Source organism: Dendropsophus ebraccatus, chromosome 6 (genome assembly GCF_027789765.1).
Source record: "Dendropsophus ebraccatus isolate aDenEbr1 chromosome 6, aDenEbr1.pat, whole genome shotgun sequence".
In the NCBI taxonomy this organism is placed as follows: Eukaryota; Metazoa; Chordata; class Amphibia; order Anura; family Hylidae; genus Dendropsophus; species Dendropsophus ebraccatus.
This window is the reverse complement of record NC_091459.1, coordinates 21,911,376-21,928,344: the sequence shown is the minus strand read 5'-3', so window position 1 is coordinate 21,928,344 and position 16,969 is coordinate 21,911,376. Positions and strand designations below refer to the sequence as shown.

General features: G+C 42.8%; 1 protein-coding gene across 3 annotated transcripts in view; it reads left to right on the top strand.

Annotated features, from left to right (window-relative positions):
• Nucleotides 1-2,619: 2,619 nt before the first annotated feature.
• FILIP1 (filamin A interacting protein 1) overlaps nucleotides 2,620-16,969 on the top strand; it is a 123,436-nt gene continuing 109,086 nt past the window's right edge. For 2 of the 3 annotated variants that reach the window (XM_069974652.1, XM_069974648.1), the window contains exon 1: nucleotides 2,620-2,640. The gene's annotated coding sequence lies outside the window, so the exon portion shown is untranslated. Of the gene's footprint in view, nucleotides 2,641-16,541; nucleotides 16,928-16,969 lie in introns of those variants that run through there. The other variant, XM_069974649.1, reaches the window with a different exon arrangement.

Here is a 16,969-nt window from a genome sequence, read left to right as displayed (position 1 = left end):
ACATTGTATTTATTGGAGGGTAGTCTGCAGCTACTCAGCCATTGGGGTACTAGCTCCCTACTGGGGTGAGATGTGATTTGGGCATTAGGAGTGCGTATATTTTAAATCGCACTAAGGTTTTACTTTTAATATGAGCCAATAAAAGTTATATTTTACTAGTGGGAATTAGCTCGGATGAGTTCTGGGCTTATGGCCCTTTTTGTAAATAGTTGACATATATCCATCAGAGCATATTCCTTTCAGGCACATTTAGGGTTGTTTTTGCCCAAATGCCACCCCACACCATTACTGACCCACTGCCAAACCGCTCATGCTGAAGGATGTTGCAGGCAGAAGATCACTCTCCACAGTGTCTCCAGATGTCTGTCACATGTGCTCAGTGTGAACTTGCTTCCATCTGTGAAGAGCACAGGGGGCCAGTGGTGAATTTGCCAATCCTGATGTTCTCTGGCAAATGCCAAGCGTCCTGCACGGTGCTGGGCTGTGAGCACAACCCCCATCTGTGGACATTGGGCCCTCATACCATCCTTATGGAGTTGGTTTCTAACTGTGCAGACACATTTGCTGAATGACCTGCTGAAGGTCATTTTGCAGGGCTCTGGCAGTGCTTCTCCAGTTCCTCCTTGCACAAAGGTGGAGGTAGCAGCCCTGCTGCTAGGTTGTTGCCCTCCTACGGCCTCCTCCACATCTGGTGTACTGGCCTGTCTCCTGGTAGCACCTCCAGGCTCTGGACACTACACTGACAGACACAGCAAACCACAGACCACAGCTCGCATTGATGTGCCATCCTGGATGAGCTGTACTACCTGAGCCACTTGTATGGGTTGTAGAGTATGTATCATGCTACCACAAGTGTGAAAGCACCACCAACATTCAAAAGTGACCAAAACATCAGCCAGAAAGCTTAGGTACTGTGGTCTGTGGTCCCCACCTGCAGAACCACTCCTTTATCAAGTGTGTCTTGCTAATTGCACAGCAGCAGTTTCGGTGTGGCCTGTCTCAACTGACAGGCCGCTGAGCCAATCACTAGCCGCGGCGGTCCTGACCAGTGATTGGCTGAGAGGTCTTGGTTGGTTCTTTTCTTTTCCTTGCCAAACATTCCTTCTTACTTCTTACTTGTCCCCTATCCTGTGAATAGGGGACAAGCTTATTTTTCTTGGACTACCCCTTCAAGGATAGGCATGTTCCTCCTTCTGACAAATTGGGTGGTATCTGGCTAGCCCTATAGCAGTAAATGGTTACTTAATTTCAACAAACTTTGCATAAATCAATAGTACAAACAAATGTAAGAAACATTGTAATATAGCTTATAAGTGAAAAGTGTTTCGTTGTTGTCTAATCAAGCCCCTTCCCATGGGTCACATACCCGCAGCGGAATTTTAATTCCGCTGCCAGTATGTGACCCAGCCCCTTTAACCGCCCGCAGCCCCCAGCCCAGAGCATACATTACCTGCTTGGCGCCACGGCTGTGTCAGGCTCCCCTTGCTCCTCATCAGCCACGCAGGTAATGAATGCCCCGGGCCGTGGGCTGCTGGCTGTGGGCAGCGGAGGGTTAAAGAGGCTGGGTCACATACTGGCAGCAGACTGAAAATTCCGCTCCGGGTATGTGACCCATAGACCTTCACACTACCAGGATCCACAGCGGATTTTGCTACAAACTCGCAGCATGAAATCAGCTGCAGATCCGGTACGTGTGAAGCTACCCTAAGAACTGCTGATTCAAGTCTATAAGGAGGGGAGACCAGAAGTTGCAGAACGACAGCAAAATGACTAAAATACATACCTGTCCACGCTTCCCCGTATCTTCCTGGCTTCTCCCCATTTTCCGCAGGCGTAGCTTGAATGTCCGAGCCGATCCTCTGAAGACACAGGATATTGTTGCATTCCTAGTGGTGCCACGAAAAACTGACATGTCGGTATTCTGCAGCCGCTAATCACTGAATAGCGGCCGCAGAAAATCTGTCAGTTCCGGCCGCACACTCTATTGTGTGCAGCCACAAATTGGGATGCGGGCACTCACGGTTGCGACCGCATCCCAATTCATCAAGAGTGAAGATCGTCTGGGTGGTGCTGCAGTAGCGGCCGGAATGATCTTCTCTGACACCGGGTCACGGAACGGCTGGTGTCTTACGCCATTTGAACATGGCCTTATATTGGGTAAAAGAAACCAACAACTGCCTTCAGAAGCCCCTGCCTTACGTTGCCCCCTCCGCCGTTAGCGTCTACTAAGCTACTTTTGCAGATAATTGCCGTAATTGAAATGCACAAATCTCTATGAATTGTTTGTCCGATCATAACATTCCATTGTAAAAGCAATGGTGGAATCACTGTACAATAAGAATGTAGTTTCGTGCCAAATATGTGCACAATGCAGCCTTTCCTCCCACAAATACGGCTGATGCTGATCTGTCCCATTCACATGCTTCTTCAGAGCCACCACTATACAAAGTCACAGACACTTCATCCCCCGTTACACAAAGTCCTCTTTCACTACACGCATACATGCCGTCTCTCCAGGCGCGATACAAAATATTATCCTGTTATCTGAGCCTTAAACATATCTATGCAAGGAAGCCATTGGGTATCAGGAGAGCGACCAGGATGCCAGGAAAATTTTGGAAGACTGTGGCTGTCGCTGTGGTAAGTAATCACCATCATCCAGCATATTGAACTTGATAGAAGGGAGGTTACGTACGGTATGACCACTGCCGCAGACAATATTATTATATTGATTTGTATTAGAAGATTACAGAAATATTCCGAAAGCACAACAGATTGTAATGTATAGATTTTAAGGGACATTTCATAAAGGGGTACTCCAGCAAAAATCTTTTTCTTTCAAATCAACTGGTTTCAGAAAGTTATATAGATTCGTAATTTACTTGTATTTAAAAATCTCAAGCCTTCCAGTACTTATCAGTTGCTGTATGTGCTGCAGGAAATTGTGTTTTCTTTTTAGTCTGTCACAGTGTTCTCTGCTGCCACCTCTGTCCGAGAGCAACAGCAAATCTCCAAAGAAAACCTGAGTTTCGGTTGGACAATTCCTGTCTCAGACAGAGGTGGCAGCAGAGAGCACTGTGTTAAACTGAAAAGAAAACACCACTTCCTGCAGGACATACAGTAGCTGATAAGTACTGGAAAACGTGAGATTTTTTAAATAGAAGTAAATGAGAAATCTATTTCTACTTGCCTGACTTCTTTACTTTGGGAGTGCAGATGTTCCTTGCAGAAAGCTCACATATAGGGTGGTGCAGTAGGTGGACAGTATGTGTAATAGGGTTATCAAGGGGGAGATTTATCAAACATGGTGTAAAGTGAAACTGGTTTAGTTGCCCCTAGCAACCAATCAGATTCCACCTTTCATTCCTCACATGGTGTAAAGTGACACTGGCTCAGTTGCCCCTAGCAACCAATCAGATTCCACCTTTCATTCCTCACAGAGTCTTTGGAAAATGAAAGGTGGAATCTGATTGGTTGCTAGGGGCAACTGAGCCAGTGTCACTTTACACCATGTGAGGAATGAAAGGTGGAATCTGATTGGTTGCTAGGGGCAACTGAGCCAGTATCACTTTACACCATGTTTGATAAATCTCCCCCTTGATAACCCTATTACAAATACTGTCCACCTACTTTTGCACCACCCTGTATGTGAGGTTAACTACATGACACAAATCAATCTGCTAATTCGGATACTCACCCGGCCGATACTGCAGTGTCGGCGGGATGAACATCACTTCAGTGGAATTAGAATGCAGGCACATTGGGCTGTGCCCGCACTGCAATCAGCCATAGACCACCATGTAAAGTATGTCCAGGAGCCGTACTTTACACTGTGTGCACAGGCTACCTTGTACAGCCGCTGTCCACTGAATAGACCTGTTAATTATTTTCTGAGGCCGCATAGAACACCGACTGTAGTGTATACATTGTGTATACACTACGGCCATTGTGCTATACAACTGGCAGTAAACAGCGCCCGTTGCTGTTTGTATGGAACAACGGCCATAGTGTATACACGCTGTATACACTATGGCAGGTGTTCTATGCGGCCGCACAAAATAATACAGCGTGTGAACATGGCCTTCAACTGTATAATGCAAAAATGGTTTCAGTTTACGACTTGCAGATATGAAAAGTGAAATGTAATTTTTGTGATGTTTATTTTGTAGTGACGCTTCCTAGAAAGTCCACAAGAGGCCTCTATAATCATTTTTTTTATCATGCAAATTGTCTTCCAGGCAGCAGAACAGCATGATATGGAGGGATATCTGTACATTAACCATGATAAAGTCACTGCTAGGCTTTCTTTTGTACATGTATACCACTGTGGGACTTGTATTGGTTGCCTTCCTGAATTTTAAGTTATCTTATATAACAAAAAAACAAAAAATAGGTAACATGGGAATCAAATGTCAAAGTCTTGTGTTGTATAAGTTCCACTGTTCATACCTCAATAACAAAATCCCCAGAGAAGAGGTTATCCTTTTGTTCATAAATTAACTTGCTGCCCCTTCCCTACAAACCAAAATCATGTTTTCCCAAATCAACTGGTATCAGAAAGTTATATAGATTTGTTATTCACTTCTTCTAAAAAAATCTCAAGTCTTCCCATACTTATTAGCTGCTGTATGTCCTGCAGGAAATGTTTTATTTTCAGTCTGACACAGTGCTCTCTGCTGCCATCTCTGGCCGAGACGGGAACTCTGTCTCTGTTTTCTATGAATTCCCATAGAAAACCTCTCCTGCTCTGGACAGTTCCTGTCTCGGCCAGAGATGTCAGCAGAGAGCACTGTGTCAGACTGAAAATAAAACAACATTTCCTGCAGGATATACAGCAGCTAATAAGTATGGTAAGACTTGAGATTTTTCAATAGAAGTAAATTACAAATCTATATAACTTTCTCACACCAGTTTATTTAAAAGAAAAAGATTTTCGCTGGACAACCACTTTAATATCTGTTACCTGACTGTGCTGAATTTGTTGTATTCACACTGAAGTATCATCTGTCGTCTGTTAGGTCGTCTGTTAAAATTTTTATAAAATATTGCCAACTGAATGCCCATGCTCAGAGAATGGTACCTACTTCACTAACACCAATACATGTGTGGCAAGTAGGAAATCAACCGAAGATGTGTTAGCCAAAAAGTGTCATAGGGTATCCAGGTATATTCAGCAGTACCCACAATCCTCTCCTAAAACCATAATGAGGGGGAGGGGGGGTATTATGTGCTCAAATGTAGGTATTATTTCCATGGAGCATAGAGGTGCTGCTGCTGCTGCTGGGGAGTAACCCTGCTGTCCTCCGTCAACCCAAGTGGATCCACTTGAAGGGGTGTTCCGCTCAAACATAACTTTTGATATGTTGCTGCCCATGGTGAGACTAACAGTTCCTTCCATACTTATTATCTATTCAGTCTCCTTCCCCCAGTTCTCAGCTGCTGCTTTCTGCTGAAAACACAAAAATCTATATATAAGCCTTTCTCTCTGTCTCCCCCCAACCCCCCCCCCCCTTGATATGGCTGATGTAAATCCCTGTCAGGCTGTATCTGCAACATTGTAGCGTCTTTTTAATGCAGAGAAGATTAATCACTGTGAGTTCATCAGCAACTTGACCTCAGATTAACCCTCCTAGCATTACAGAGAAGCTACAATGTTGCAGATAAAGCCAGTCAGGGACTAGTTTACATCAGCCGTCTCAGAAGGAAGAAGGGAGAGAGAAGCTCACAAACAGATTTTTGTTTTCTCAGCAGAAAGCGGCAGCTGATTGGAACAACTGGGAGAAGGAGACTGAATAGATAAGAGACAGACTTGTCTGGCAGTGGCTACCCGCTCAGCCAATTTCTGGCCTCTGCGCTGTCCCATCTAGGCCAGGGTCCTATTACACAGGCCAGAGATGGCCCAGATCATTGCTGATCTGCTGGATCGGCGCTCGTTTACAGTACTTATTAGACGGCCCGATAATCAAGCAGCAAGGGCTGCATTGACATCTTTAGTGATGTCCATGCAGCCCTTGCCCAAACACCTGATACCTTCCCTCTCCCCGTCTTCTCTCCTGTGCTCCGCAGCCAATCACAGGACGGAACCGCCAGGGCCTGTGATTGGCTGAGCGGCCTGTAAGGTGACAGGCCGCTCTGACGATGCAGCCGTCGGGATCAGGAAGCTGCGGAGCACAGAAGAGAAGACCGGGAGCGGGGAGAGGTAAAATGGGGAGAGGTAAAAAATTTTGAGTGGAATACATCTTTAAAGCACTCCAGAGTTATAGCCACATAGAATGAGACAGGTCACATTTGAAAAATGGTCTCTGGTCCTTAAGACCAAAATCAGCCGGGTCCTGAGTGGAAAAAAAAATGTTCTTATTTGCATTCAAAATGTGGAAAATTGGTGTGATCATATCTAACAAAGATTCCCTGTGGGTTAAGTGTATGAGAGCTCTCTGTTACAAAGAGCTGTGCATATGTATCATTAGGACACAAAAAGGGCACGCTCCTATATTGCCCAGGTGGTAGGAATATATCAGTTTGCTGAGAGTAACCCGGGATTTTGAAAACAGTGAGGAAATTAAATAGAAAGTACAGTATATTCGAATGTTTAATTCTGCAGTGATATATTTACAACTGAAACCCCCTTTAAGTCTTATGTCTTACTGCTTGTGTTAAATATTCTTCCCAGACATAGTATTATAATAACAAGTAGATGTAGACAACATCCATTTGTTGGGAATCTGTCATGAACATATATAGTTCCAGTCATTCTGTTAATAAATGTTTATATAGCAAAGCACATATGCAGGAGGTTAAGAAAATGCAATAACTAAGGTCTGTCAGCCAAACATATTCCTTAGACAGCAAGTTAGTACAGACAAGATTAAAGGGGTATTTAACTCAAACATAACCTTTGATATGTTGCTGCCCATGGTGAGACTAACAATTCATTCCATATTTGTTATTATCTATTCAGTATCCTTCCCCCAGTTCTCAGCTGCTGCTTTCTGCTGAAAACACAAAAATCTGTGTGTGAGCCTTTCTCTCTGTCTCCCCCCCTACCCCCTCCCTTCTGAGACAGCTGATGTTAACAAGTCCCTGTCAGGCTTTATCTGCAACATTGTAGCTTCTTTGTATTATTTCTCTCATGTATAGTGGTAATATTGATGGTATTGGTATTGGCAATTCTTTAAGCGGAGAGTAGAGGTGCATAAGACATTACGTTGAGACAGTGAGGCAGATGGGATTCAGAGCGGAGTCCGTGGGACGAGTTTCCTTCTGTTTTGCTCAGTGTGAACGTGCCCTTAGAGAGGACTGTTGTGACTGAAAAACTGATGTGTATGAGGTCTACGGTCTACCCACTCAAAGGCCATGTTCACACTACGCAAGTTTCCTATTAATCACGTCAGTGATTAATGTCAGTGACATGTCAGTTTTGTGCGGCCGCTATTCATTGAATAGTGGCCACACAAGTCTGACAGGTCACACAATGGAGAGTGCAACATCGGCATTCCCAATTCAGCACAAATGAAGATCATCCGGCCGGGATAATCTTTACTAACGCTGGATGTTCTGTGACCCAGCAACTTTTTTTTCTGTCCAGTGCTCCGCTGTATCAACCATACATTTCTTTTCATTATGAATTGTACCTGTTGAGTACTGTAGCAATAAATACAAAGGCTGGGTATAAACTGCGTTCTTGTTTTCTTTAACATATACATATTATACTCTTGAGAATGAAAAAAGCCTATGGGGGAGATTTATCAAACTGGTTTATATTAGAATTATTTTAGTTGCCCTTAGCAACCAATCAGATTTCACCTTTCATTTTTCAGGTTGAAGGTTGAATCTGGTTGCTAGGGGCAATTAAGATAATTCTACTTTACACCAGTTTGATAAATCTCCTATGTGTTAATGAATGCTAAAAACAGATTTCAACAGACATTTTTTTTCCTTACATATACAAAAGTGTCATGTTTTTATATACAGCAAAATTAAATGTACGGCTATGGTGATATGGAGACCAAAATGCAGTGTGAAACCAGCCTAGGAAGCAGATTAGTTGTCTTTGATCTTAAAGGGGTATTCTAAAATGACCTAACTCTTCTAACTGAATAAGCCCCCATGAGTATTTTGAGCCATCTCATGTCTTTCTAGCTGCTGCCATTCCTAAGTTACAAGTTTTTCTAAAAGATGGTCTATATCCAAGATGGCACTGGCCAGAAAACTACATTTCCCATCATGCATTGAACCTCCGAGCCAGCTGCCAAGTATCCACCTCATTTTCTAGTATCTGTACATTGCTGGCTCAATCTGTTTCTGCATCACACTACAAAATATCTATCTATCTGTCTGTCTGTCTGTCTATCCATCCATCCATCCATCTACATAAATATATTAGAAAGAGAGAGATAAAACAACTGTGTTTCCTTTTCCCTATGCTGCTCAGGAGGCTGTCACTGTTTTGTTGTTTCCCCTCTCCTTGGCCAGGTGCTTACTGATTGGGGGCTGTCGATGGTAGGTGAGGTTGAAGATGAAGTGTTACAGCTTGCCTGGTAACAGAAAAGACAGATCATGTGACTTTGCTCTCAGAAGGGAGGGAGAGGACAGAGGATTGGAGACCAGAAAGTCAGGATTTTCTGCAGCTTCAGGGTGTGAGTCAGCATGTGCTGCAGACAAAGTGCTCAATTCAAACAAGCTTAGGTTATAGGCAGGGTTAGATTTTCTTAAGTGGAGTACCCCTTTAAATATACTGAGCGTCTCCTTTTTCGACCATGTGCCTTGATGTAAAAATCTTCTCTTTTACAGGCTTGAATTCCATGCACACTTGTGCCTTTATGTTTCTTCTTTATTATAGCAAGTATGAGGAATATTATATGGCTACTCACCAGCTAGATAAAACAATGCTTTATTGGAAACCAGGGCATACAAGTGCGTTTAAAGAATAATGAGCAATGGCAGTTTCACGCGTGGAACGCTTCTTCCGGCTTTTTCATTATTACTTCATTATTCTTGCTGTAACAATAGACTATGATAATTGGAAACAGAAAACTTTTAATATCATGATCTTACACCCCTTCACACCAATATGGATTTTCCCCCCTGCCCATTAGACTATATACATTTGAGATTTTTTAAAGAGAATAATTTGCCAATTCTAGCAACAATATCTGCGGAATCTGAAAACCGTCTTGCTCAATAGATTGTAGAAAATGTTCTTTGTAGACTCTGGTTTCCTTCACTGAGTGTTATGTAAATAGGCAATGACTGTACAGGAGACAGGAGAATTAACGTCGCCAGATTAAACTTCTCATGTGACATAAAAACCTAACAGGATGCCTTATGGCCAGTATCATGTTATAGAGAGACACTAAATATCAATGGTATCTCAGCAACTGTGAGGAAATAATTGCATATTAGACATAGTAGAGCTTTGTCAGCCATCTCTATACTATGTAAATCGTAATGTTGCTAAGTATCACTTAAACAGATGAGTCTATGCTACATGTCAGTATTGCCATATAAGTCTATTCTTGTAGAAAACAACCCTATTGTTCCTATTGTGATATTAAAGGGTTGTTCACCAATTTTGTTTTCTTTCAAATAAACTGGTGACAGAAAGTGCCAGAGATTTGTAATTCTATTAAAAAATCTCAAGTCTTCCAGTATTTATCAGCTGCTGTATGTCCTGCAGAAAAGGGTGTATTCTTTCCAATCTGGAGAGCAGGAGAGATTTTCCATGGGGATTTACTACTGATCTAGACAGTTCCTGACATGGACAGAGGTGGCAGCAGAGAGCACTGTGTCAGACTGGAGAGAATACACCATTTCCTGCAGGGCATGCAGCAGCTGATAAGTACTGAAAGAGTTGATGTTTTTTAATAGAAGTAAATTACAAATCTCTGGCACCAGTTGATTTGAAAAAAAAAAAAATGGAAACAACCCCTTATTTCGAATCGCAGTCCAGTTCCCGCTCATGTCACCGGTCTATTATCTGGAGGTGGGACGGCCCACTCCCAGTGGGAGGAAACCCCCTCCCCTCTATGACGTGGCTCCATTAGAATCAATGAAGCCATGATTTCCCCCCATCACTGATGCGCCTCAGTGGAGCGAGTACTAAAATGCTTGAGTCCTCATTACTCAAGACAAACATTTTTCAGTTCTTGAACGCTCGCGTAACGAGCCCCATTAAAATCAATGGGAGACTAGAGCCAGGTGCCCCCTACTTGACATAGCGGAGAGTGCCTGGTAACATAGTCAATTTTTCAGAGGGCCGTTCATAGAAATATTTAAATTTTTTGGTTAACTTTGTTTTATTTTTCATTCCTATAAATAAAATTTACAAAAATTAGAATGAAAAAAATGTAATAGCTTTCTGAAAAACATATTACAAGTCTGGTGGGATTGCCTGCAGTTGCCGGCAATCCTGACACACTTCTAATGTGCCATGTAGAAAGCTGTTACTTTTTTTCATTCTAATTTTTGTATATTTCATTTAAACATCCCCTGAAGGATTTAGCATACGCAATGTGGTGCGCTGAGGGAGAATTATCAAACATTGTGTAAAGTGAAACTGGCTCAGTTGCCCCTAGCAACCAATCAGATTCCACCTTTCATTTTCCAAAGAGTCTGTGAGGAATGAAAGTTGGAATCTAATTGGTTGCTAGGGGCAACTGAGCCAGTTTCACTTTACACCATGTTTGATAACTCTCCCCCAGTGTGTACATACAGCAATAGCACATTGAGGAAGGGGCTACACTGTGTACCTACAGTACATCAAGAAAGGGGATAAACTAAGGCTATCAAATTCAAATAAGAGCGACCACTTAAAGTGTCACTGTCATTTAAATTTTTTGTGCAGAAATCAATAGTACACTAATAGCAACTTTAAGAAACTTTGTAATTATTAGCCGAAAAATGCATTTTTTTCATGAAAAAGCTGTTTGAAGGTCTCCCCTCTGTCTTCATGGTTTTCTATAGAGAAGGGAGGGGTGGAGGGAGATGAGGCACCAAAACAGGACAACAAAGAGTTAATTTACAGCTATATCACTGGGCTATCTCCTCTGAAGTCAGAACTGACCTCTCTGACCACTGAATATGGCTTTCATGCAGCTCCTGCTGTGTAATCCTTTGTTCTCTGCTCTCTGCTGGCGACTAATCTCCCTCCTCCCCACTCCATAAGTTACACTGATGTAAAAGAGTCAAGGTTTCCTGATCATGAGCATTGGATAAGAGGAAGGAGGAGGGGGGACCTGGGGAAAGTCTTTTTGAATGCAGATAATGGCATATTTGCCTAATAAACCCAATTACAAAGTTTCTTAAAATCGCCTGTATTACTGATTTTTGCAAAAAAATTAATAAATAAAACGACAGTGACACTTTAAGCCTTAATGTGCACGTCTAAAAGTCAGATAGTGTTTACATCTATTGTAAGGCTATGTTCACACTACGTAAAACTAGAGCCGTAGTTCTCGCCGCAGAACTACGGCCGTAGTTTTGAGGGTGGAACATAGCCTTATTTTCAATGGGATCCCGGCCAGAGCGTACACACATCATATACACTCCGGCCGGGATCCCATGCGGCGCCGGAAAAAACTGACATGTCAGTTTTCTGCGGCAAGAAATTAAGTGAATTCCGGCCGCAGAAAGACCTGTCAGTTCACACAGTGAAGCAAGCGGCTCCGGCCGCTTGCTTCACTGTGGGCTATGGGAAGTTCTGATGCGGGCGCACGCTGATGCGCCCGCTTCAGAGCTCCGCGGCCGGGAAGATCATACCGCCCGGAATGATCCGGACTGAGACCGGCCGTTCCGTGACCCGTCCGGGGTCATGGAACAGCCGGGTGTTCACGTAATGTGAACATAGCCTAATAGACCCATCTATACATCTTTTAGAAATATACTTGAGGTAATAGCAGCATTCTGCCCCTCAGAAATAAAATGCATTTGCTTATATTTGTCTTCATTTGCTTTAAACAAGACATACAATTAGTTGTTTTTTTTCTTCTTTTCCTGCAGCTTTTAGTGGACAACCACAATATTATCTCAACAATATAAAAAGTAATAGTAGCTTTGGCTTCCTGCCACTCTGTGTTGTAGGGAATATGGATAGGAAGGAGGGTGTTATACTGGATATGTACAGGAATACCCATATCTCTCAGGTTCACACCAGACAAGCCCGCAAAGGCGTCCAATGTTAGCATATGCAGCAATGAAGAAAGTGAATACAGTAAGTATTACATCTATCTATCTATCTATCTATCTATCTATCTATCTATCTATCTCCTATCTATCTATCTATCTATCTATCTATCTATCTATCTATCTATCTATCTATCTATCTCCTATCTATCTATCATCTATCTATCTATCTATCTATCTATCTCCTATCTATCTATCTATCTCCTATCTGTCTATCTATCTATCTCCTATCTATCTATCTATCTATCTATCTATCTATCTCCTATCTATCTATCTCCTATCTATCTATCTATCTATCTATCTATCTATCTATCTATCTAAGTCAGGTATAGTCAGGACTCTGAATGTCCAATATTGATAGGTGGGTGCCACCAGCAGACACTGGAGAACCTCCTGTACGGCTATATACTGAAGGTAAATCACCGCGGCACTCCGGATTCAATTAAAATTGTCATTTATTGATCCCACAAATGCGACATTTGCGCTCTGTCACTTTTTCAAGCAATAAATCACAATTTTGATTGAATCCGGAGTGCCGCTGTGATTTACCTTCAGTTTCTTTCTTTCTTTCTTTCTTTCTTTCTTTCTTTCTTTCTTCAATATCTATCTATCTATCTATCTATCTCCTATCTATCTATCTATCTATCTATCTATCTATCTATCTATCTATCTCCTATCTATCTATCTATCTATCTATCTATCTATCTCCTATCTATCTATCTATCTATCTATCTATCTATCTATCTATCTACTATCTATCTCCTATCTATCTATCTATCTATCTATCTCCTTATCTATCTATCTATCTATCTATCTCCTATCTATCTATCTATCTATCTATCTATCTATCTATCTATCTATCTATCTCCTATCTATCTATCTATCTATCTATTATCTATCTATCTATCTATCTCCTATCTATCTATCTATCTATCTATCTATCTCCTATCTATCTATTATCTATCTATCTATCTATCTATCTACTATCTATCTATCTATCTATCTCCTATCTATCTATCTATCTATCTATCTATCTATCTATCTATCTCCTATCTATCTGTCTCCTATCTATCTATCTATCTATCTATCTATCTATCTCCTATCTATCGCCTATCTATCTATCTATCTATCTATCTATCTATCTATCTCCTATCTATCTATCTATCTATCTATCTATCTATCTATCTATCTATCTATCTATCTATCTTTTGTCTGTCTCTGTATTGTGAGGTACAAATGCAACCTTTGTATTTTCTCTGCCTATAACTGATGGATAAGTAAATGAATAGAATTGCTACATGGTTTAATGTGGTTGTTTATGAAAAGACACAAAATCTTAATTGGTTTTCTTAATATTTCAGTATGTAATATACTGTATATATATATATATATATATATATATATATATATCATAATCTGTTTATTTATTTATATCTTTTGTAGCTATAGTACTAACCTTATTTCCCATATACTGTAATAAATACATTGCCAAATACACACAGATGCCTTTCTACAATGTCACTTTGGCAGCATTCACACCTGCACATTCATTCCTAGTTTACCTTGAATCTAGTTTTATGAGTATAATAAAATAATGAAGGATTATTCTTTGCTTCTCCTCTCCATTAATACGCTGCAATGGTCACCTTTAAAGAGAGCTAAAAATATTAACAAAAAGAAGGATAGAAAGACTATTTAGCATTGATACTAACATCCTATAGATAGATTGCATCCACGCTAGAGATGAGCGAACTTGCTGAAAGTTCAAGTTCACACAAACCCAAACGATTGGGATTTTAATCCCGCTGACTGGAGATGGAGGACCGGCTGTCACTGACAACCGGGACCCACAGCGCAGCTCCTGCGCCACTTGTCATCCCAGGACTTAGCTGTACCTGTCCCTAAGCAGCCATGCCCCTCAAAAAGGGACGTACAGTTACGTCACATGGGTTAATATTTGGTACAGAAACCTTTGTTTGCAATTATACAGAATTCAGACATTTCCTGTAGTCGTTGACCAAGTTTGCAGACACTGCGGCAGGGATTTTGTCCCACTCCTCCATACAGATCTTCTACCAGATCTCAGGTTTCAGGGCTGTCGCTTGCCATCATTCAGTTTCAGCTTTGTCCAAAGATTTTCTATAGGGTTCGGGTGTGGAGACTGGCTGGGCCACTCTAGGACCTTGAAATGCTTTTTACGGAGCTGCTTCTTTTTTTCCCTGACTGGGTGATTCGTGTCATTGTCATGCTGGAAGACCCAGCCACTACCCAGCTTCAATGTTCTTACTGAGGGAAAGAGGTTGTTGGCCAAAATCTTGCAATACATGGCCCCATCCATCCTCCCTTGACTACAGTGCAATCGTTCTTCCCCCTGTGCAGAAAATACTGCGAAAGTAGGTAAGATGTTTCTGCCCCCATGCTTCATGGTTGGGACTGTGTTCTTAGGGTTATACGTATCCTTCTTCTTCCTCCAAACATGGCGAGTGGAGTTGATACCAAAAAGTTCTATGTTGGCCTCATGGGCCAACATGACCTTCTACCATGCCTTCTTTGAAACATTCAGTTGACCCCCCCAAGTTTTCGACCCTTCCCACCTACACCCGGCACACACACACAATGATCGTCGGCCTTTTGTCGCAGAGATTTGTAAAGCACAGCCTCTAGTAAGTGCAGCTGGGGGAGGATACAGCTCCCTGCAGCGCAGTCTGTGGCTCGGAGGAGTGAATTGGTCAACACTCCTTTGTATGTCGGAGTTAAGGCCCTATTACACAAAGTGATTATCAGCTTTATTTGGCCGATATCGGCCGTTACGACCGATATTCACTTTGTGTAATAGAATACAACGATCAGCCGACATACACAATGTCGGCTGATCGTTGTCTTTCAACAGGCTGAAACACAAACGATCAGCCTAGCAACGATCTGCTGTTGTTTCTCCGTGTAACAGGAGCGGCGTCAGCAGACCACCGCAATCTTCTATGGGCTGCCTGGACAATTAAAAGATCCCCCAGGCAGACCCCTGCGCCCCCCCCCTCCCCTGCTCTTACCCGCTCGCTTTCAACGCATGTAATAGTGTCAGCAGCAAGCAGGAAACCAGAAAGGTCGGCGTTTGCTTGGTCAAGCTGATCGCCCTGTGTAAAAGGGGCTTTAGTGTTTTACAGTCAGTTCAGAGTGCAGAGGGGCCCACTGTGAGGGCCCTATTCCACGGGACGATTATCGTTTGAATTATCGTTACATCGTTCGGATCTAAACAATATTTGTTCGGTTGAATAGCAGTTAACGATTAAACGACGAATGAGAAATCGTTGATCGTTTAATAAGACCTGGACCTATTTTTATCGTTGCTAGTTCGCAAATCGTTCGCATTGAATAAGACGTCGTTCGGTTGTTCGCAGTAGCAACAAACGCAATAGCGACGTCAAGCTGACCGCAAGAACGATTATCGTTCCATGTAAATGGGTGAAGGATTTCAGGCCGCTCGCAATAGCGGTCTTTTGAAATCGTTTATCATTAAAGGGGTACTCCGGCGGGGGGGCTTTTTTTGGGGGGGGGACCGGGGAGGAGGTGGCTGAGGGAAACGACATCCACTCACCTCCCCGGATCCAGCGGCGGGTCCTGCATCGCGGCGCTCCGCCTCAGACACCAGGAAGCGACCGGGAACCGGGTACCGGAGCGCCGTAATGCGGGACCTGCCACTGGATCCGGGGTGGTGAGTGGACGTCGTTTCCCTCAGCCACCTTCTCCCCGGTCCCAGGAAAAAAATGTCCCTCCACCGGACTACCCCCGATAATCGTCCCGTGGAATAGGGCCCTGAGTCATGGGCCCCTGGGCAGCAGCCGACTCTGCCCTATGGGAAAGATGGCTCTGATCCAACTTTTGCAGCCGCAGGTTCTCATATGCCGAGCTTTTGACAAATCCGCCGAACAGCTTGAAAGGTCCGCTCAACACTATTCAGGAGTGTTCCCCAATGTATACCTCCAACTGAGGCCAGTGTATAGACATATTGCAGAGTATACTGTAAAAAAAAAACCTGTATACCTACACTAATATATACCTGCTTGATGGAGGCCAAAAAGAAAATCAGCCTTTATCAGGTCAATGAGAGGCTAGATACATTTGACATACGTGCTGGGAACCTTCCCAATGCCTATGGAAAATATACGCTACAGATACAGCGCGAGCCTTAAAGCTATCGATAAGGGGACTGCGCCTGTGCTATAATAATAGTTACTTGTTGTCTGGCAGTGAGCTCAGCGGACAGTCATCTCAGGGAGTCCACTGATAACTTACAACAGCAGCAAGAATGCTCCGGACTTCTCAGCTGTTGACAAGCCTGACTGACTGAGAACACCAGATATATATAGCACAGCAGAAGCCGCTCCGCATAGTCTCTAACACAGCTTCAGGAGACCAAAGGAGAGGAAACATTATCTCAGACCTATACTGCCAAACCCCAACAACACCTAGCAACAGTCCAAGGGAAAAGGCAAAAAAAAGAAAAAAAAACTTTTCTGCAACTCTCTGGGTGGGAGTATGTGCGACCTCCTCTTTCTATGACTGGGATGTCTGTATACTACCAGTAACTACACAGCAGTCCAGAGTGGAGTACATTCTCCTTGTGCATGGTGGATGTTCTGTCAATGTCAGAGGTTCACTCGAAATAGAAGGACACTCTGCTTTTTAAGAAAAGTCAACTACGTCTGCCACCGTGACCCACGCATTCTGCGCTGCATCGCCGGACACACAGGTAGGAAGGCGAAGAGGCTTTTACTGATCGGCCATGTATATC